This window comes from Carlito syrichta, unplaced genomic scaffold (genome assembly GCF_000164805.1).
Source record: "Carlito syrichta isolate Samal-C Ts95f unplaced genomic scaffold, Tarsius_syrichta-2.0.1 Scaffold143018, whole genome shotgun sequence".
Lineage (NCBI taxonomy): Eukaryota > Metazoa > Chordata > Mammalia > Primates > Tarsiidae > Carlito > Carlito syrichta.
The window spans coordinates 20,280-42,118 of NW_007087114.1; the positions used below are offsets into that span (position 1 = coordinate 20,280).

At 38.6% G+C, this 21,839-nt stretch overlaps 2 pseudogenes across 2 annotated transcripts; both read left to right on the top strand.

The window, feature by feature from the left end:
- The first annotated feature begins 2,556 nt into the window (after window positions 1-2,556).
- On the top strand, window positions 2,557-3,752 carry LOC103251531 (annotated as a pseudogene). Its single transcript, XR_503726.2, has one exon. The product of XR_503726.2 is annotated as a nucleophosmin pseudogene (transcript).
- Window positions 3,753-9,337: 5,585 nt separating this feature from the next.
- On the top strand, window positions 9,338-9,841 carry LOC103251532 (annotated as a pseudogene). Its single transcript, XR_002481480.1, has one exon. The product of XR_002481480.1 is annotated as a 60S ribosomal protein L27a-like (transcript).
- The last annotated feature ends 11,998 nt before the right edge of the window (window positions 9,842-21,839 follow it).

The window sequence follows — 21,839 nt, forward strand, 5'->3', positions numbered from 1 at the left end:
GTCAATACTTTGATTCTACCACAGTAAAACTGATTTTGGACTTCTGAACTCCAGAACTGTAAGATAATATATTTGTGTTACTTTAAGCCACTAAATGGGTAGTAATTTGTTATAGAAACAATAGGAAACTAATACAATTTCCTTTTCTCTTTCATTATCTATACTGTGAATAAAATGGATGGAACTGTAGCTATTTTGAGATGGGTTAAAAAAAGAAAGAAAGACCTAAACGTGAAACCTCAAACTATAAGAATTTTAGAAGCCGGGCTCTGTTGCTCAGCCTGTAATCCCGCACCTTTGGGAGGTTGAAGTGAGTGGATTGCCTGAGCCCGCGGGTTTGAGACCCGCCTGGGCAACTTGGCGAGACCTCATCTCTACAATAAATAAAAAATCAGCCAGGCGTGGTAGTGTGTGCCTGTAATTCTGGCTACTTGGAAGGCTGAGGTGGAAGGATCACCGGAGCCCAGTAGGTCGAGGCTGCGGTGGCCAGGAGCGGCCACTGCACTCCAGTCTGGGCGACAGAGTGAGACTCCAACTCAAAAAAACCCCCAAAAAACAAAAATCAAAAAACAAAGAATTTTAGAAAACACAGGAGAAACCCTTATAGAAATTGGAACTGGCAACCAATTCCTGATCAGAACCCTATGTGCCCATACCATAAGAAATAAGATAGACAAGTGGGACCTCATTAAACTGACAAGCTTCTGCAAAGCAAAAGAAATAATCAAGAGAGCAGAGAGACAGCCCACAGAATGGGAAAAAACAATTTGCCGACTGTATATCTGACAAAGCCCTAACATCTAGGATCTACAAGAAACTCAAGCGTGCTTAAGGGGGAAAAAATAAAAAATAAAAACAGCCCCATCAAAAAGTGGGCAAAAGACGTGAATAGACACTTCTCAAAAGAAGATATATGGGCAGCCAACAGACACATGAAAAAATACTTAGCCTCGCTAATCGTCAGAGAAATGCAAATCAAAACCACATTGAGATACCACCTAACTCCAGTAAGAATGGCCATCATTAATAAAACAAATGACAACAGATGCTAGCAAGGACACGGAGAAAAAGGAACATTTCTACACTGCTGGTGGGAATGCAAACTAGCGCAGCCTCTTTGGAAGACAGTGTGGTGATTTCTGAAAGAACTAGAAATTGACTTTCCATATGACCCAGCAATTCCCCTATTGGGAATATACCCAGAAGAACACAAATTATTCTACAAAAAGATACCTGCACATGCATGTTTGTTGCAGCTCTATTCACAATAGCAAAAACATGGAACCAACCATGCTGCCACTGAAGCTGGACTGGATTAAAAAAAAAAAGTGGTACATATGCACAATGGAATGTCATGCAGTCATAAAGAAGGACAAACATATGGACTTCGCAGCAACTTAGATGGATTTAGAGTAGATCATACTCAGTGATCTATCACAGAAACAAAGAACAGACTACCATATGTTCTCACTCAAAAGCAGACTTTGAACAATTATCAAAATACTATAAGAAAGGGATTGGCAGTAGTGGGGAACTGCCAGGAGAGTGGGGGGTGGGATTGGCAGTTGAGGAAACTGCCAGGGGAGGGAGGGGCATACCTCATCAACAAGGGTACCTACATAAATAATGTTTGTATACCTAACCCTGAATTGTATCCCACATCTTTAAAATAAAATTTAAAAAAGAAATGTTTTCTTCTGTTATCAGGATGTAATTTATCCCCCTTTGGCAAAACAAAAACAAAAACAAAAACAAACCCAGGAAAATAAAAATGTTGACTCAGATAAAAAAAAAAAAAAAAGCCAAGAGTCACACAAAGATCTTGCCCTGACATCTTTGAGTCACTGAGTCCCAATGCCAGCAATTTGTCTACCTCCAGATTTACTGTTTCACGAAGAAACAAGACAAAAATAAAAGACAAAAAAAAAAAATTCTTACATGCTTAATTCACTGTAATCACATCTGCTTCACCTGATAATTGAATGCAATTCCTGGCTAATGCAGCAGTCAATAAAAATATGAAGTATAGATATATTTATTGTTATAGAAAGACATTTATAATAGATAGAAGGACAAAAAGACATGTTATAAAGTGTCTTAGGTATGATCCAGTGTGTGATTGATTGATTTACGAAAAACACTTCTAAGGTTATATTCCAAAATATTAATTGAAGTTTATCATACTTGTGTGTGTTTAGTTTCCCTACTATATTTTGCTTGTGTGATAAAGATAAAATAAAGGGTTTAAACATTTTTAAAGGGAAGTTGATGAAACCAAGAAAAAGTCATCCAAAGCAGTTCAAGGATAAATAAGTTGGCAAAAACTGATGTTTGTATATAAAAGAAGAAAATAAAGTCTGATCAAGGGAAGTTTTGTAATAAGAATAAGATGCGGTAAACACCAAGGCAGGACAGACAGATGACTGAGCACTTAGACATTTATTCTAGTGGAGTCTCAGGAATGAAAGAATAAATGTGAATATCAATCAAAGACTCAGAAAACAAACTACAGCCATGTCCCACAAAATGACATTTCCATCAAAGATAAACTGCATGGTGTGATTCTGTCCTGCGCGGTTGTTCTTTGGAGCAGTAGTTGTTTGCCTCCGTCCCCCTTCTCTCCCACCTAAGTGTGCGCCACCACCCCATGGAAGATTCGATGGACATGGACATGAGCCCCCTGAGGCCCCAGAACTATCTTTTCGGTTGTGAACTAAAGGCCGACAAAGATGATCACTTTAAAGTGAATAATGATGAAAATGAGCACCAGTTATCTTTAAGAACCATCAGTTTAGGGGCTGGTGCAAAGGATGAATTGCACATTGTTGGAGCAGAGGCAATGAATTATGAAGGCAGCCCAATAAAAGTAACACTGGCAACTTTGAAAATGTCTGTGCAGCCAACGGTTTCCCTTGGGGGTTTTGAAATAACACCACCCATGGTCTTACGGTTGAAGTGTGGTTCAGGGCCTGTGCATATTAGTGGACAGCACTCAGTAGCTGTGGAAGAAGATGCAGAGTCAGAAGATGAAGAGGATGAGGATGTAAAACTCTTAAGTATATCTGGAAAGAGATCTGCTCCTGGAGGTGATAAGGAAACTGAAGAAAAAGCTCCAGTGAAGAAATCTGTATGAGATACTCCAGCCAAAAATGCACAAAAATCAAACCAGAATGGAAAAGACTCAAAATCATCAACACCAAGATCAAAAGGTCAAGAATCCATCAAAAAACAGGAAAAAACTCCTAAAACACCAAAAGGACCTAGCTCTGTAGAAGACATTAAGGCAAAAATGCAAGCAAGTATAGAAAAAGGTGGTTCTCTTCCCAAGGTGGAAGCCAAGTTCATGAATTATGTGAAGAATTGCTTTCGGATGACTAACCAGGAGGCTATTCAAGATCTCTGGCAGTGGAGGAAATCTCTTTAAGAAAATAGTTTAAACAGTTTGTTAAAAGTTTTCTGTCTTATTTCATTTCTGTAACAGTTAATATCTGGCTGTCCTTTTTATAATGCAGAGTGAGAAACTTTCCCTACTGTGTTTGATAAATGTTGTCCAGGTTCCATTGCCAAGAATGTGTTGTCCAAAATGCCTGTTTAGTTTTTAAAGATGGAACTCCACCCTTTGCTTGGTTTTAAGTATGTATGGAATGTTATGATAGGGCATAGTAGTAGTGGTGGTCAGGCATGGAAATGGTGGGGAGACAAAAATATACATGTGAAATAAACAGTATTTTAATAAAGTAAAAAAAAAAAAAGATAAACTGCATGTACGATGGTGGTCCCATAAGATTATATTGTATTTTTTACTTTACCTTTTCCATGTCTAGATACATTTAGAGACACAAATACTTACCATTGTGTTAGAGTTGTCTACAGTATTCAGTACAGTCACATGGAGTACAGGTTTGTAGCCTAGGAGGAACAGGGTATACCATATAGCCTAGGTGTATAGTAGGTTATATACCATCTAGGTTTGTGTAAGTTTATGATGTTGCCTAATGACACATTTCTCAGAACATTATCCCCTTCATTGTGCAATGCAAAACTGTACTTGTGTTGTAGTAACAACTAGTATAAAGCATTTAAAGTTACATATTGCAATTTTTTCTAAGAATAGCCATGTTTTTTAGAAATCATCAAGTATTCATAGCACTTATCTGACATGTTATATTTTTTCTAACTTCTCTGTCTTCCTTACTAGAATGTGAGTACCATAAAAGAAGAGAGTTGGTTTATTTGTTTCACTGCTCTATTCTCACTTAGCACAGTGTCTGGTACAGCACTGGTCTCACTAGATATTTGTTCAGTAAATGAGTGAACTACAGCAAAGGTTGGGAAATATTTTTTATAAAGGGTCAGATAGTAAATATTTTAGGCTTTACAGGCCAAGAGGCAAAACTAAGGATGTTATTTAGTTACCTACATAACAACTATTAAAACTATGACAACCATTCTCAGCTAGCAGGCTGTTTAAAGCAGGCAGTGGGCCAGATTTGGCCTGCTGGCCATGGGTTTGCCAGCTCCTGAACTGGAGGCCTAAAAACTCAACAAAAATGAAAAATATCTTTCAACTATCTTTACTTCATCTCATAAATCATTTCTGGTAACTTTCAGGAACTCAGTCAATCACACAAATGTGGAAGTAACACGATAGGTTGTCAATTCTGTGTCTCTACAGAACAAGGGATATCACTTTCTCTCATCTAAATGTTATGAGGTGATAATTTAGGATAGGAATAGCTTATAGTACTATTTAACTATGACTAAAGTCCTGCTCTGAGCAAGGCACAATGCCAAGAACTAGGGGTGCACTTAAAGTTTAAAATCCAGCAGCAAAGGCATACAACAGGCAGTAAAATATATTATTAATTTTGGGGGGATACAGTGTACTTGGAAATTTGAGTGATTTCTGTTTTGAAAACGTCCATACAGGATACATATTAAAGAATGTGACATTCTTATTCTTAAATGGTGTTGTGCCAAAACTTGTTCTGTTTCTTATATTTTTTCATCTGTCAGGATGTTTTCAAAAGTTTGTCCATGTTCTTGTATATACATTTATCTCATTGTTTTTAGCCATGTAGCCATAGCTTAATGTTCCACAGGATGCATCCATCACATTTTACTTATTAGCTATTCAATGGTGGACACATGGGTTACTTCCAATACCCCCGCAACTATGAACGTATTGTCATGAACATTCTCACACTGTTTCCTTGTGGTTCTGGGTGAGGTTCTATTAGAAGGCTTCCCTCATAGGGTGCCCTTTTTATACCTCACCAGCAGTGCCCAAGGATTCCCATTTCCCTGTAAACTCTGCAATGCTTGGCTTTAACTTTCTTACATCTGCCATGCTAGTGAGTGTAAAGTAACAACTCCCTACTTTAATTTCTGATTGCTGATGAAAATTGTACAATTCTCCCTGTTCATGTCTGTCATTTGAGTTTTCCCTTCTGAGATGGGACTATGGGGAGGGACCTAAAAAAAAATCAGAATTATTTTTGATTCTGGGGTGGGCCCATTGAAATACAGGCTTTCCCTACTAGGTATGTGTTCTAGTAATCCACTGACATCAGTGTACTAGCTAGCATTGCTGTGAACTGCTGCATTCGACCTCAGTGAATTTTTTTTTGAGATTCTTTCAATGCATTTGTTCATTTCATGATGGGTGATTTATGAGTGCACCTGCTCACACTGCACGGAGTGTTCAGTAGTTTGTGACCAAAAACAGCATGACCTCTGTGTCCCCACTTGCCCTATTCACTTGATCTCACCCAAAGCAACTTTTTTTTCTTTCCCTGGATGAAAAAATTCCTCAAAGGGCAATGTTTTGCCAGTGTGGAAGAAGTGCAACAAAAATGGCAGAAGCACTAAACGGTATCAAAATTGACGAGTTCAAAAACTCTGCAGTGAAAAATCAGAGTACTTTGAAGGTGACTGAAGTTTAAACATGTAAGAATAAATACACAACTTTTAATAAATAAATTCCATTGTTTGGGGGGTACCCTTTGTATTTATAGATGTTGCCCATTTTTCTGATATGTTTCTTATCTTTTTCTTGCTCTTTTAGAAATTCCTTGGCTGATAATCCTTTGCCATTTTGGAATATTGAAAAAAAAGTCTCCCAGGCTGTCAACTTACCTGCTAACTCTGTTTATAATGGCCTTCATCAAATTTAAATCTTGAATTTGATATAGTTAAATTTTGTGCTTTTTAGGTTTTTAAGAGAAAGTCCTCCTCATTCAGAGGTTACTAATATTCTCCTATTTTCTTTCCTTTTTTGTTAGTTTTGTCATTTTACTTTTTCACATTTAGTTCTTTAATCCATTGGAGATTATTTTTATATATTATATGAGACCCCATCCTTTCCCCACTATTTTGGGATGTCTCCACTATCCTATACCAAACTCATATAAACATGTGTATGTGTGTGTGTGTGTGTACATATATACACATATACATATATACAAGGTATGACAGTTAGGTTCATGAACCATCCTAGAAAAAGTGCTACATGCTTCATTGCTGAATATCACTAGGGTCACCTTCCAAGTAACTCCCCTTAGGAAGCTATGCACTGATGCCAGTGCCTAATCTACCCGTTACAGCGATTTTGGAACTCTTTTCCTGGAATGGCCATCAGAGCTATCAATTATTAGTTGAGACCTGACAATTAAGTTTATGAACTTACTACCATGCCCTTACATTGGCAGTACTATACAAATAGCCGTATTGGAACACCCTCCATACTCATCTTATCTGGCCCCTAGTTACTTTTTTTCTTTACCCAAAGATAAAGAAAATATTGAAAGAAAGACATTTTGATGACCTTCAGTAGATCAAGGTAATATGGTGACAGCTCTAATGGTCATTCCAGAAAGAATTCCAAAATTGCTTTGATGGGTGGTCCAGGCACTGGTGATGGTGCATAGCTTCCCAAGGGGAGTACTTTGAAGGTGACCAACAGTATAACATGTTCTCACTTATAAATGGACCTTGAACGTCTATCGCAATACTATAAGAAAAGGATTGACAGTGGCAGGAAACTATGAGGGGGACAGGGAGGGGAAGGGAGGTGGAATTAACGGTAGTCGATATCTGTCTGGGTACGGGGGGACACCCCTTATCAACAAGGGTGCCTGAACGATGCATATTTGTATACCTAACCCTTAACTGTACCCCACATTTTAAAAATTAAAAATATGTTAAAAAAAAGGTGACCATAATGATATTCAGCAATGAGGTATGTAGCACTTTTTGTAGAATGAGTTTGCAAACTTCATTGTTGAAACTCATGTATATAAAATCCACTTTTCAGCTCTCTATTTCACTACTTCAGTCTACTTGCAAATACCAGATTATTGCTGTTGTTTTGTTTTTGTTTTTTTACTATGACTTTGGAAAGCATTTTAATAGCATGAATCTTCCTTTAAAAAAATTCCTTTTGTATAATTGCTTTTTTTCTTTCTTTTTGTTTTTTTTGAGTTGGAGTCTCACTCTGTCGCCCAGACTGGCGTGGAGTGGCCGCTCCCAGCCACCGCAGCCTCGCCTGCTGGGCTCCGGTGATCCTTCCGCCTCAGCCTTCTGAGTAGCCGGAATTACAGGCATGCGCTACCACGCCCGGCTGATTTTTTTGATTTATTGTAGAGATGAGGTCTCGCCAAGTTGCCCAGGCGGGTCTTGAACCCGCGGGCTCAGGCAATCCACTCACCTCAGCCTCCCAAATGTGCGGGATTACAGGCTGAGTCACCAAGCCTGGCTTAATTGCTTTTTTTCACATGAATCCTTATTCTATCTTACATATTTTAGAAAAAGTTTATCAAGTCCTCTACCCTCTCACCCCTCCCTCCAAAAAAAGCAGACTCTGCTGGAATTTTGATTGGATTTTTCATTAAATTATAGGTTAATTTGGAGGTCAGATCAATATCCTTAACGTTAAATGGTTTCATTATGAAACATAGATAATCTCTCCACTTACTCAGATCTCTCTTTATTCTTTGGATGCAGGCCCAGAATCAAATAGCCTAACAATTAGGGCCCGGTTAAGAAAATGGAAATCACTGTAGACATTTAAAGTTGGGAGAGATTTAATCCAAAGAATCAGAAGCCTATACAATGTTTAGAAGGGTAGAAGAGTGAAGATCAAACAAAAACTTCACTGGCTTTCAGGAAATCCAAAGGCACAGGGATGTCTGGGATGGTAGGATCATCAGGGAGATACCACTGCCAGTCTCAGCTACCTGAATCACCCAGGCAGTAATTTGACCTGCCAACTGTCCCCACTTGTGTCCACAGCTGTTCCCAGTAAATGATGACTTTTCCTATTATCTCTCCTTCCAAATGTCATGCAAATTCCTTTCATTGTCAGAATCTAACTTAGAACCCCTGACAAGAGAAAGGGATAATGCCAAGTTGACACACAGCAACTTAGCGCACATAAACAAAAAACCAGAAGTGCATAATAAATGTTAAGTGATTTGCAATAAGCTAAAGTTTAAAATATATAATATCGGCTGGATACGGTGGCTCAAGCCTGTAATCCCAGCACTTTGGGAGGCCAAGGTGAGAGGATTACCTGAACCTAAGGGTTTGAGACCAGTCTGGGCAACTTGATTGAGACCTCATCTCTACAATAAATCAAGAAAAATTAGCTAAGCATTGTGGTGCACACCTGCACTTCCAGCTACTTGGAAAGCTAAAGCAGAAGGATCACCTGAGCCCAGCAGGTTGAGGCTGCAGTGACCATGAGCATGCCACTGCACTCCAGCCTGGGTGATGGAGTGAGACTCTGACTCAAAAACAAAACAAAACAAAAATCACACACACACACACACACACACACACACACAATATCAAAGGTATTTTAAGTATGATTCAAAGGAAGCATAGTCTAACTGATTCAATGATATGATGTATTATTTCACTTGAAACTATTTCAAATATGTTAATATTTGTAGAGGTTTACTTTTAAAATAGGATGAATTTTTCACAAGGAATAATATGTCTGGAAATCACATAGTATGATACAGTATTCCCTCACTGCTCGCCCCCGGCCGTATGTTTATTGAACTATGTCTAGTTAGAACGCTATAATTTAAGAGGAACACAAAGAATCTGATGACTGCTCAACCACCAGCAATAAAAATGATTCAATGCAGGGTTGACTAGGATGTGTTTTTATGTAATACACACACATGAAAATGGCAGTCTTTAATGGTCCTAAAGAATAAGCAATATTATTTTCTAGCACATTCTTGTCAATATAGATGCTTTGATTATGCACAAATATGGAAATTAAAAGGATAAAATAAAGTCACACTCTTTCATCTTGGCCGCCACCATGCCATCCAGACTGAGGAAGACCCGGAAACTTCGGGGCCACTTGAGCCATGGCCAGGCCACATTGGCAAGCACAGAAAGCATCCAGGAGGTCGTGGTACTGCTGGTGGCTTGCATCACCACAGGATCAATTTCGATAAATATCACCCAGGACACTTTGGAATAGTTGGTAAGAAGCATTACCATTTAAAGAGGAACGAGAGCTTCTGCCCAACTGTCAACCTTGATAAATTGTGAACTTTGGTCAGTGGGCAGACAGGGGTGAATGCCGCTAAAAACAAGACTGGAACTGCTTCCATCATTGATGTTGTGCAATCAGGCTACTACAAAGTTCTGGGAAAGGGAAAGCTCCCAAAGCAGCCTGTCATCGTGAAGGCCAAATTCTTCAGCAGAAGAGCTGAGGAAAAGATTAAGGGTGTGGGGGGAGCCTGTGTCCTGGTGGCTTGAAGTCACACAGAGGGAGTTTCATTAAATGCTAACAAATGCTTAAAAAAAATAAAATAAAGTTACAAAGAGAGGTTCTAGCATTTTCTCCCAGTGTCCCAGTGGACCGTCTTATGTAGCTCTTGCGGGGTACAGACCCCATTTTAGAGAGCATAGACTTATCTCCTCTCCCACGTTTTCTTCTTATTCAGTCAAAGCTGGAAACTGCATCAATGTTGCCCACTACATGCAGCATAATGCCTTGATCAAGACCTAGAGTTAATAGCTAAATCAAGGGTAAAATTGAACCTGTAGTCAAGTTCACTCAAATGACATCATAGCTGCCAGGAAAGAGCAGATGTGAACTGGGCATGGGGAAACCCCTACTCAGAAACAGATAATGTGGAAAAGGAAAGCAACTAGAACGAGGTGGAGTGTGAGTTCTAGAAGTAACAGTGAAGCCAGCCAGAGATGACCCCATGGCTAGAACAAGAAATGTAGTCTAAAAACATCAAACTATAACCAGGACAGGAAAATAGCTGCCAAAAACAGACTAAAGAAAAATGCTAGGGTTGGGGGAGTTAGGGTGTCTGTGTTTCACAGGGGGGAGGAAAAATATATTAAACAAACAAACAAACCAAAGGCTCTAACTCAGAAGCCAAAAGCTACTACAGTCAGGGAGAGCTTCAGATTGTGCCATATCAAATTTCAGGAGCCTGGCAGGAATTGTCAGAACTTCCAAGGCTCAGAAGTTTATGAGGCAATTATCTTGAAAATATGCCTTGGACTAAGACTCTTTTAAGAAAACAAACATGTAGTTCCAGCTACGTGGAAGGCTGAGGTGGAAGGATCGCCGGAGCCCAGCAGGTCAAGGCTGCGGTGGCCAGGAGCGTGCCACTGTACTCCAGCCTGGGCGACAGAGTGAAACTCCAACTCAAAAAAAAAAAGAAAGAAAGAAAATAAACTACTATTCTCATTTTTGTGAGTTCTCATTCTTTCCAAACGGGGGAGACATACAAGGCTCTGGCAGACTTTTAGAAATGTTAGAACTCAAAATAGAAGTCAAGTAGTTATAGCACATTACCTGCCAGACAGCACATATTCATTGCAGATTTATCAAACATTAATTTATCCTAGATGAATGGTGCCCCACAGACGGACAGTATCCAAAGAGAATATCCCAAGTTCTGTTCTATGTCCCAGAGATACAGCATCGAAAGAGATAAAGTCTCTGCCCTCATGAGACTTACATTCTAGCAGGACAATAACAAGTAACTAAACAGATCATAAACTCCAGATGATGATAGTCCAGTGAAGAAAACCAAGCTAGGAAATGGACCAGACTGTGCTAAAGGAAGAGAAGGTGGACTGTCTTTTACAGAGTCAGGAAGGAAACTTGTTTGCAGGGTATGAGTAAGCTGTGTGAATCTCTGAAGGGAAAACATTTTGGGCAGAGGGAATAACAAGTGCAAAGTTTTGTTTGTTTGTTTTTGTTTTTGTTTTGAGTCAGAGTCTTACTGTTGCCCAGGCTGGAGTGCTGTGGCATGCTCATGGTCACTGCAGGCTCGACCTTCTGGGCTCAGGGATCCTTCTGCCTCAGTTTTCCAAGTAGCTGGAACCACAAGCATGCCCCATCACATCTGTCTAATTTTATTATTATTATTTTTTTATTATAGAAATGAGCTTTCACCAAGTTGCCCAGGCTGGTCTCGATCCCATAGGCTCAGACAATCCTCTTGCCTTGGCCTCCCAAATTGCTGGGATTACAGGCGTGAGCCACCAAACAAGTGCAAAGTTTCTAACAAAAAAATATCCTTCATGTGTCTGAGGTCAGAGCAGATGGCCAATGTGACTGGAGAGGATTAAGCAAGTGTAAGAAACAGAATATGAGAGATATGCAGAGCTTCACTTTGAAGGGCCTTGAAGGTCATGGCGAGTTTATATTTTAGTCTAAGCATGGTGGAAGGGGCAGTGTAATCAGATTTACGCTTTTTTAAAGATCACTCAAGCTGTAGTGTAAAAACTGATTGACTGTAGGTGCCTAAGAGAGGAAAAAGTAGTGTGCTGGAGCCACAAGAGCTATTACATTTTCAGGAATTTCTGAACTAGTTGTTAAATGCAATTATTAAAAGTTGAATTCTCTAAACTCACAGAAAGAAGTGACGTTGAAAGAAAAGATTGTAAATAATGAAATTATATCACTTTCTAATTATTGTACATTTACCACTATTGATGTGCTTGATTTATTTCTTTTTATCTGTGTGGTGAAATACTATACACAGTGTGCTACTGTGCCTCTCTTTCCAGTTCTATGTGCAATGATATGATGTTGGTAGCTTGAAATGGTCATCATGGGAGTATTTACACCACAGAAATTAGCAAAGGATACAGAGCAGGGCTTCCTTTCCATGGGAGAGACAGCCATTAAACATTTAACAGTCCATCACTGAAACAGAAAGACCAGCACATGACAGTAGTCTGTGTGAGGAGAGATGATGGCCACGTGAACCAGGGTAGTAACAGAGGTGTGATGGTGACATGGTGCCACATAGGTTTATAGGTGAATTTGACAGAACTTGCTGATCAAGACAGAAGTCAACTAACTCCTGCTATAAAGTAGTAATAACAATTACAGAAATATTCTTGAGAAATTTTTTTTCTGCAGGTTTTTTTGTCAAGACTTTAAAGATAGTTATCTTTTTTTTTTTTGAGATGGGATCTCACCGTGCATTGCCTAGACAGGCTGGTCTTGAACTCCTGGCCTCAAGCAATCTTCCCATTTCAGTCACCCATAATCCTGGGATTATAGGTGTGAGCCACTGCATCCAATTGTAATACTTTCTATAAGACATCAACAGTTGATGTTGATGGAAATAGTATATGGTAATTACATAAAGTCAGGATTTGTCTTTATTTTCTCAGCACCTTACACAGTGCCTGGTACAGAGTAGTACTTCTTGTCCAACACAGGCATAGCCCTAGAATAGAATGTTATCCTATATAATTGGGGATTTACATGTATTTGGGAATCTACAAAAAAAGCCATTGTCATTTTATCAGGGTGTAGATAACAATTTGCTTGAAAGCTGTAGCTAAAAATAACAGAGTCACTTGTTGAACTCCAGAGCTCTCCTGCTAACTAGTTCTGCATGTCTAGTAGACTATCATTATTGGTGCTGAAGATAGTGCTTTTTAGGGAATGTTACAGTACAGTGGGTATATATATATTTTTTTTTTTAAAGGGCAAGATTTATTTGGGAATCAGCATCCTCATGATACTACCTCACTTGATGAAAATGGCAAAGGATGAAAAAATGAAGTAACAGACTTACATGGTATTGTAAAATTAAAGCTTATTTTAAATGTCTACTAGCTACCTTCTATAACCATCCTTCCAAAGTTGATGTCTCCACCAGCTACAGTTTTACTTTATTGCATAACCCAATCTATAGCCTTTAAAACACTTTCACATTTTTATTAGCTTCTTTATTGATTGAGGTACTTGGTAATTGCCTATCTCCTCCATTTGTTTGTAAACTGTATGAGGACAGGGACCTTTCCTGTATTAGGCACTGCTGTAGTTTCAGCAATTATTACAGTGCTTAGCGTATAATAGGATCTCAATAAATATTTGTTGAATGAAAAGATTAATTACTTGATTAATGATCATAGAAAAGAGGTAGAGGCCAGAATGGTATAAAACTCATTTAACAGCCGGGCTCAGTGGCTCAGCCTGTAATCCCGCGCCTTTGGGAGGCTGAGGTGAGTGGATTGACTGAGCCCGCGGGTTCGAGACCCGCCTGGGCAGCAGACCTCATCTCTACAATAAATCAAAAAATCAGCCGGGTGTGGTAGCGCATGCCTGTAGTTCCAGCTACTTGGAAGGCTGAGGCGGAAGGATTGCCGGAGCCCAGCAGGTCGAGGCCGCGGTGGCCAGGAGCGGCCACTGCACTCCAGTCTGGGTGACAGAGTGAGGCTCCAACTCAAAAAAAAAAAAAGTCATTTAACAATTTATCAAACTACCAACACCTCACATTTTATCAAATAAGTAAACTACCCTACTGAGGTCTACTAAACAGAGCTTTGAGAATGAGACAAATAAGCAGCTCCTAGTTGACATGCTGAAAAAAGTCTTGCTTGATTGGTAGGGGACGTGGTGCCTCGGTAAAATTTTGGAAATGCTTATTATTTGTTGCAAATAGCAAAACTCATTTTAACTACTTTAGCAAAAAACAAATTTATTAATAAATATTAGATAGCTCATAGAATCTCCAGAAGGGCTTAAAAGTTATACCTAGAGGCTACTTGGTTAGAACACCTAGAATATACCAAAGGACAAACCCACTTACCATGGCCAAACTTAAATAAAGCAGTTTGCACCAATGACTGTGTGCTGGATGCTATTGGCTCAGCGGCTGCTGTCCCCTGTATTACTCAGGGTTTTCTAGAGAAGCAGAACTAATGGAATCTATGTGCATGCTCATGTGTGTGTGTTTTCATTCATTCATCGTAGGAATTGGCTTGCATGATTATGGAGGCTGGGAGGTCCCATAATCTACCATCTCCAGTTGGAAACCAGGAAAGTGTAACTCAGTTCGAGTCCAAAGGCTCCAAAACCAACAGCACTGATGTCCAAGGGTAGGAGAAGATGAATGTTCTAGCTCCGATAATGAGTTTGCTCTTTCTCAATTTTTTGCTTCTATCCAGGCACTCCATGGATTGAATGATGCCCATGTTGAGGAGGGTGAATCATTTTTACTTAGTCTACTGATTCAAATGCTAATCTCTTCCAGAAACACCCTCACAAACACACCCAGAAATAATTCCTAGCAATCCAGGCATCCCTTAGCCCAATCAGTTGACACATAAATTTAACCATCACACCCCTAAAGCAGAACACAGGTGCAGCCACTATTTCCAAAGCATGGATTTTAAATAGTGACTGTTTCTTTAAATCACTCTCTCACTACATAAAGTCGAATGTGGGTATAACTGATATCAGAGTCTAGGTCATGTGTAAGTCTCAGGGAAAGGAGGCAGAGATTTCTTCCTTGAAGAAGCTGATGGACTCATAATGTGGGAAATTACACAAAATAGGAACGGGGGTTAAATAAGCTGGACAGATGGAAACCGACACAAGTTCACCACAGTCCACACCATTTACTCCACTCTTTTTTCCACTCTCAAATTTCCAGATCATAACTACACAAGGGGTCCCCAAACCTTGGGTTATAGACCAGTAATGGTCCTTGACTTGTTAGGAACTTGGCTACACGGCAGGAGGTGAGCAGCCAGCTAGTGAGCAAAGCTTCATCTGTATTTACAGCAGTTTCCCATTGCTCACATTAACACCTGAGCTCCACCTGTTGTAAGATCAGCAGCAGCATTAGATTCTCATAGGAGCGGGAACCCTATTGTGATCTGCACATGTGAGGGATCTAGATTGCATGCTCCTTATGAGAATCTAATATGATGATCTGAGGGGAAGCTGAGGTGGTGCTGCTAGCACTGGGGAGAGGCTGCAAATACAGACTAACATTAGCAGTGAAGCTTGACTGCACAGAGACCATAATAGATCAATTGCTTGCAGACTCATATCTAAACCCTATATCAGTGAGTGGCAAGTGAGGTGATGTACTTCACTTGTACAGCTGCATCTAGTGGTAGCTTTAAATAAGAATTTAAGATTTATTTTAGTTTATGTATGGACTACTATTTTATTTGTCATTTCTGTCTGCGCTTCTTTTTTAAAATGGCGAGTTGTATAATTATTTCGTTATATATTACAATGGAATAATAACAGAAATAAAGTGCACAATAAATGTTATGCACTTGAATCATTCCAAAACCATCCCCCTCTCCAGGTCCATGGGAAAATTGCCTTCCACAAAACTGGTCCTTGATGCAAAAAAGGTTGAGGACCACTGAACTACACTATGACCACGAGAAACAAAATGATCATGTCAACATAACCCAACTTTCCATTGTACAAACAAAAGCACATTCATCCTCTCCTTAAAAGTAGAGAAGAGAAAGTTTTATCATTATTAAATATGGCTTTAAGTCCATGATCTATAGGTGAGATACCTCTCTTTTCTATTTGTCTTGATTTTCTCTGTGTATTCTGAATCCAGTAAACTAAGTCATACATTTAACTAAGACATGCTATCTAATTTCTTAAAGAACAAGAAAGGAAATACATGGAAAATCATTTAAATTTTATTAAGTTTAAATATGTACATATTTTAAATAATTATGATACAGTAAGAAAGAAAGTATAGGTAGATGCCATAATTCTCATTTCTGCATCTGTTTACAAAGCCATGGTTGATATTTATGACTTCCGTCCTCCACTACCCATTTCATGTTCTCTTTGTCTCAGTCAGCACCTCAGGTGGTTGGGGTTTTTTCCCGGTATGTTGACTTACTCTATCTTTTCTAAAGGATTGAGCCCTGGGTTGTCTTGTCTATATGACATTGCAATGATCTTCCAATAACTTTTACTATAATAAGATATGGAGTTAGAGGATACCACAGGGAAACCAACATAATATTAATAGCAAGAAAAGTAACCACATCAGACCTGCCCCATTGTATATGAAGTTATGAAGTACAATATTTTTCCTTAGTAATTAAGAGTTCACCATGGTCAATCTCCTTTTATTTTTGCCTGTTTATGCGATGACGTTAGGAGGCCAGAATATCTGGATGTCTGTCTTGGCTCAAATTCAGTAAAACCAAAGTTGTATGGCCTAGGGGAAGCATTTCTTCCTTGGACACTTCAGCTGTTAATCCAAAAGAGGCCAGTGTCAAGGGAATATGAAGCAAATCATTTGTGAGGCAATCACTAGGAGCAATAGTGAAAGATACCATTTCCACTTCCATCCTTGATTTCCTGGCACATGCTTTGGCCAAAGGAGAAACTAGTTGAGAGTTATATAGGGGTGTTAGAGAACTTTGTCAAATTTGTTTTTGCAGTCTTACCAACAGCTTAATGATTATAAAGCCATTGTATGTGCTCAAAAATCATTAATTACCAAAGTTAAATATTTTCTCACATGAATTTGTATAGCTCTGGGGATTTTTCAGTAACAACTGGAATTATAGTTTAGGTCTTGCATTTTCATGATATTCTAATTATGGAATCAACAGAGGATTAATCCATAAAAAATAAAGAATCCTGTACTCTCTCAGAAATTGATATCTAAGTGAAGAGGTAGAATTGTGACATTAAAACTACCATTTTGGAACAATGTGTTATATTTGTCAGCTTAGCCTGGAATGACAACAAATAGCACCCAAATATCAAAGGTTTACAACAATAAATAATTATTTTTTATTACACTAGATGTTAACTGCAATTTGGCTGTGACTCTTTGCCACATTTTCTTTTTTTAATTTTTTTTTAAAGATGTGGGGTACAATTCAGGGTTAGGTATACAAATGTTTATTATGCAGGTACCCTTGTTGATGAGGTGTGCCCCTCCCTTCCCTGGCAGTTTTCCACTACTGTCAATTGCTTTCTTATAGTAGTATGATAAATGTTCAAGATCTGCATGAGTGAGAACATATGGTACCCTGTTCTTTGTTTCTGTAATAGATCACTGAGTAAGATCGACTTTAAATTCATTCAAGTTGCTGCGAAGTCCGTATGTTTGTCCTTCTTTATGGCTGCATAATATTCATTGTGTATATGTACCGCTTTTTTTAAATCCAGTCCAGCTTTGATGGACAACATGGTTGGTTTCATGTTTTTGCTATTGTGAATAGAGTGGTAACAAATATACGTGTGCAGGTATCTTTTTGATAGAATGATTTGAGTTCCTCTGGGTATATTCCCAATAGGGGAATTGCTCGGTCATATGGAAGGTCAATTTCTACTTCTTTCAGATACCACTATACTGTCTTCTAAAGAGGTTGCACTAGTTTACATTCCCACCAGCAGTGTAGAAGCGTTGCTTTTTCTACACATCCTCACCAGCATCTGTTGTTGTTTGTTTTATTGATGACCATTCTTACTGGGATTAGCTGGTATCTCAATGTGGTTTTGATTTGCATTTCTCTGATGATGAGTGAGGCTGAGCACTTTTTCATGTGTCTGTTGGCTGCCTGTATATCTTCTTTTGAGAAATGTCAGTTCATGTCTTTTGCCCACTTTTTAATGGGGCTGTTTGTTTTTTTTCTTTTTGGCACGTTTGCGTTCCTTGTAGATCCTAGATATTTGTCAGATATACAGCTGGCAGATATTTTTTCCCATTCTGTGGGCTGTCTCTCTGTTCTCTTGATGGTTTCTTTTGCTTTGCAGAAGCTCATCAGTTTTATGAGATCCCACTTGTCTATCTTACTTCTTACGGTATGGGCACTTAGGGTTTTGATCAGGAGTTTGTTGCCAGCTTCATTTTCCATAGGGTGTCTCCTGCATTTTCTAAGGTTCTTATAGTTTGAGGTTTTACATTTAGGTCTTTGATCCATTTAGAGTTAATTTTTGTGTATGGTGATAGGTAGGGGTTCTGTTTCAATCTTCTGCATGTGATCAGTCGGTTTACCCAGAACCATTTACTGAATAGGTTCTCTCTCCCCAGTGGTTGTTGTTGGAACCTTTGTCAAAGATGAATTGGTTGAGAAATTGAGGCTTTGCTTCTGGAATCTCTGTCCTGTTCCATTGGTCTAAATGCCTGTTCTTGTACCAATACCAAGCTGTTTTAATTACTGTAGTCTTATAGTAAAGTTTGAAGTCTGGAAGTGTAATACCTCCTGCTTCGTTTCTTTTGTTAAGGATTGTTTTGACTATTCATGGTCGTTTATGCTTCCATGTAAATTTCTGTATTGTCATTTTCAGGTCTGAGAAAAATAATGTTGGTAATTTAATGGGTATTGCATTGAATCTGTAGATTGCCTTTGTTAGGATGGACATTTTAGCAATGTTGATTCTTCCTATCCATGAGCATGGAATATTTTTCCATTTGTTTGTGTTTTCTTGGATTTCTTTGTGGAGTGTTTTGTAGTTCTCATTGTAAAGGCCCTTCGCTTCTCTGGTTAGGAAGATGCCAAGGTATTTCATTTTTTGTGTGGCTATTTTGAATGGGATTGTGCTTTTTATTTGGTTCTCTGCCTGCTTGTTGCTGGTGTATAAGAATGCAGCTGTCTTTTGCACATTTATTTTGTACTTTGAGACTTTGCCAAAGCAAAGCAGGTTTTTGACAGATCCTTTTGGATTTTTGAGGTATACACTTATATAGTCAGCAAAGAGAGATAACTTGATTTCCTCTTTTCCTATTTGGGTACACCTGATTTCTTTCTCTTTTTAATTGCCCTAGTTAGGACTTCCAACACAATGTTGAACATGAGGGGTGAGAGTGGACATTTTGTAGAATTCTGCTGGAAAGCCATCTGGTCTGTGACTTTTTTTTTTGTAGATAGTTTTCTTATGACAGAGTCAATTTCCTGGGTTGATATTGGTCTATTTAGTGTCTCAATGTCTTCTTGTTTCAACCTGGGGAGGTTGTGTGATGTCAGAAGTCCTCATTTCATTTAGGTTATAAAGTTTTTTTTTTCCATACAGATGTTTTGTTCTATACAGATCTCTGATAATCTTTTGTATTTCTTCAGGGTCAATTGTGATTTGATCTTTTACATTTCTGATTGTGTTTATTTGAACTTTTTCTTGGTCATTCTGGTTAGTGGTCCATCTATCTTGTTAATTCTTTCAAAGAACCAGCTTTTTGTTTTGTTGATGTTTTCTATAGTATTTTTGTTTTCTATGTCTCATATTGGGCTCTTATTTTGGCAATTTGGATTCTTCTGCTAAAATTAGGGTTTTGGTGGTCTTCTCTTTCTAGCTTCCTTAGGTGATTTGTTAGGCTCTCAACTTGTGATCTTTCCATTTTCTTGATGTGTGCTTGTAGAGATATAAATTCCCCTCTTAGAATTGTTTTCATGGCATCCCAGAGGTTTTGGTAAGATGTTTCTTCATTTTCATTTGTTTCCATGAATCTTTTAATTTTTGCTTTGATTTCAGTGTTGACCCAGTAAGTTATTCAGCATCATGCTGTTTAGTGTCCATGTCTTTGTGGGCTTTGGGGAAATTTTGCTAGTTTTGATATTTATTTTTATTCCATTGTGATCTGAGAAGGTGCATAGTGATATTTCAACCTTATGGAATTTGTTTGTGCTTGATTTTTGGCCAAGGATGTGTTTGATCTTGGAGTACATGTTGATGAGCAGAAAGTATATTCTGTGGTTGCTGGGTGGAATAACCTGTAGGTATCTCTTAAGTCCATTTGGTTGAGTGTCAAGTTTAGGTTTTGGATCTCCTTGTTGATTTTTTGTCTCAATGATCTATCTAGGGCTGTTAATGGGGTATTCAAGTCCCCTGCTATAATAGTGTTAGAGTCAATATCCTTGTTTAGTTTACTTAGTAGTTGCTTTATAAATGCTAGTGCTCCTGTGTTGGATGCATATATGTTCAGGATGGTTATTCTTGTTGATGGATTGAACCTTTTATCATTATGTAGTGTCCTTTTTTTGTCTTTTTAAATTTATGATCACTTAAAGGTTGTTTCATCTGATATTAAGATTGTGATTCCTCCCTTCTTGTGATCCATTTGCCTGGAAACTCGTTTTTCATTCTTTAACTTTGAGTCTGTTTGCATCCCTTGTGGTGAGATGAATCTCCTGGATGCAGCAAATAATTGGGTCACGGTTTCTTATCCAGTTTGCCATTCTGTGTCTTTTCAGTGGTGCATTTAGTCCATTCACATTTGGGCTGATTTTGAAAGGTGATTGTTTATCCCTGTCAAGAGGTTCTTATAAAGTTTTTTTCTTTGCTTGTTTTCTTTTGACTTTGAGGTTGATGTATGTGTTTTCAAGTTTCTTGTTGCACTGTATTCTCTGTTGATTCTGTGCTCTGCTGTTCTCTGGGGAAGTATGTGGCCATTTTTTTCTTTCTTTCTTCTGTGCTTGATACCTTTTTAGGTGTCTCCTGTAGAACTGGGTCTGGAAGCTTCATAATCTCTTAGGGATTGGATGTCTGAGAAGGATTTTAATTCTCCATCACTGATGAAGCTGAACTTGACTGGGTAGGAAATTCCTGGTTGAAATTGTTTATCTTTGAGGACTTTGAATATTGGACTCCAGTCTCTTCTTGCTTGTAGTGTTTCTGCCAATAGATCTGCTGCTATTCTGATTGGTTTTCCCTGGTAGGTAGTCTGACCTTTCTCTCTTGCTGCCTTTAGGATTTTTTCTTGTGTGCCTACTTTGTGTAGGAGAATTACTACATGTCTAGGGGTTGGTCTTCTCATATGATGTCTTGTGGGGGTTCTCTGTATCTCTTGTGTATGGCTGGTCACATCTCTGGTAAGATAGGGAAAGTTTTCATGGATTACCTCCTGGAATACTAGTTCCAAGTTGTTTTCCATTTCCCTTTCTTCTTCAGGGGTACAAATCAGGCATAGGTTCAGCCTCTTAATAAAACTGCACATCTCTTGTAGGCTTTGTTCTTTCTTTCTGAGTTTTCTTTTTATGTTTTTTATGGATCGGGTTAATTCCATGTTCTGGTCTTCAAGTTCTGAGATTCTTTCTTCAGCTAGATCGATTCTGCTTTCCATGCTTGTCATCTGTTATTTAATTCCTGGATGAAATTTTTTATTGCCAGAATCTCTGTTACAAGTTCTTTCAGTGTTGCATCTTGTCTTTCTTGAGTCTTATTCACTCTTTCCATTCATTCCCTAATCCCCATCATATTCTGGGGCCAGTCGTTGGTAACTTCCAGTGTTTAAGTTCCAAGGTTTGATTTTTCAGGAGTTTTCTCTTTGTTACACTTGAAATTACCTGTGGTTTTCCTTCGGCTTTTCCTCATTTGTGACAGATCTCTTGCTTTTCTCTTTAGTTCTGTTATTCAGTGTCAGTGGAAGAGGTTTTCCCTTCTGACGTTTGCTCAGCCCTCTATTCTTCCTTGATCTGGGGTCTGGATTTGTTCTATTTTGAAACAGGACTGTGGGTGGGAAGCTTTGCTGTCTCCTTTAGTTTTGAAAGTTAAATAAAGTAGGCTATAAGAAGCTAGGATTCATAAACTAATTGCA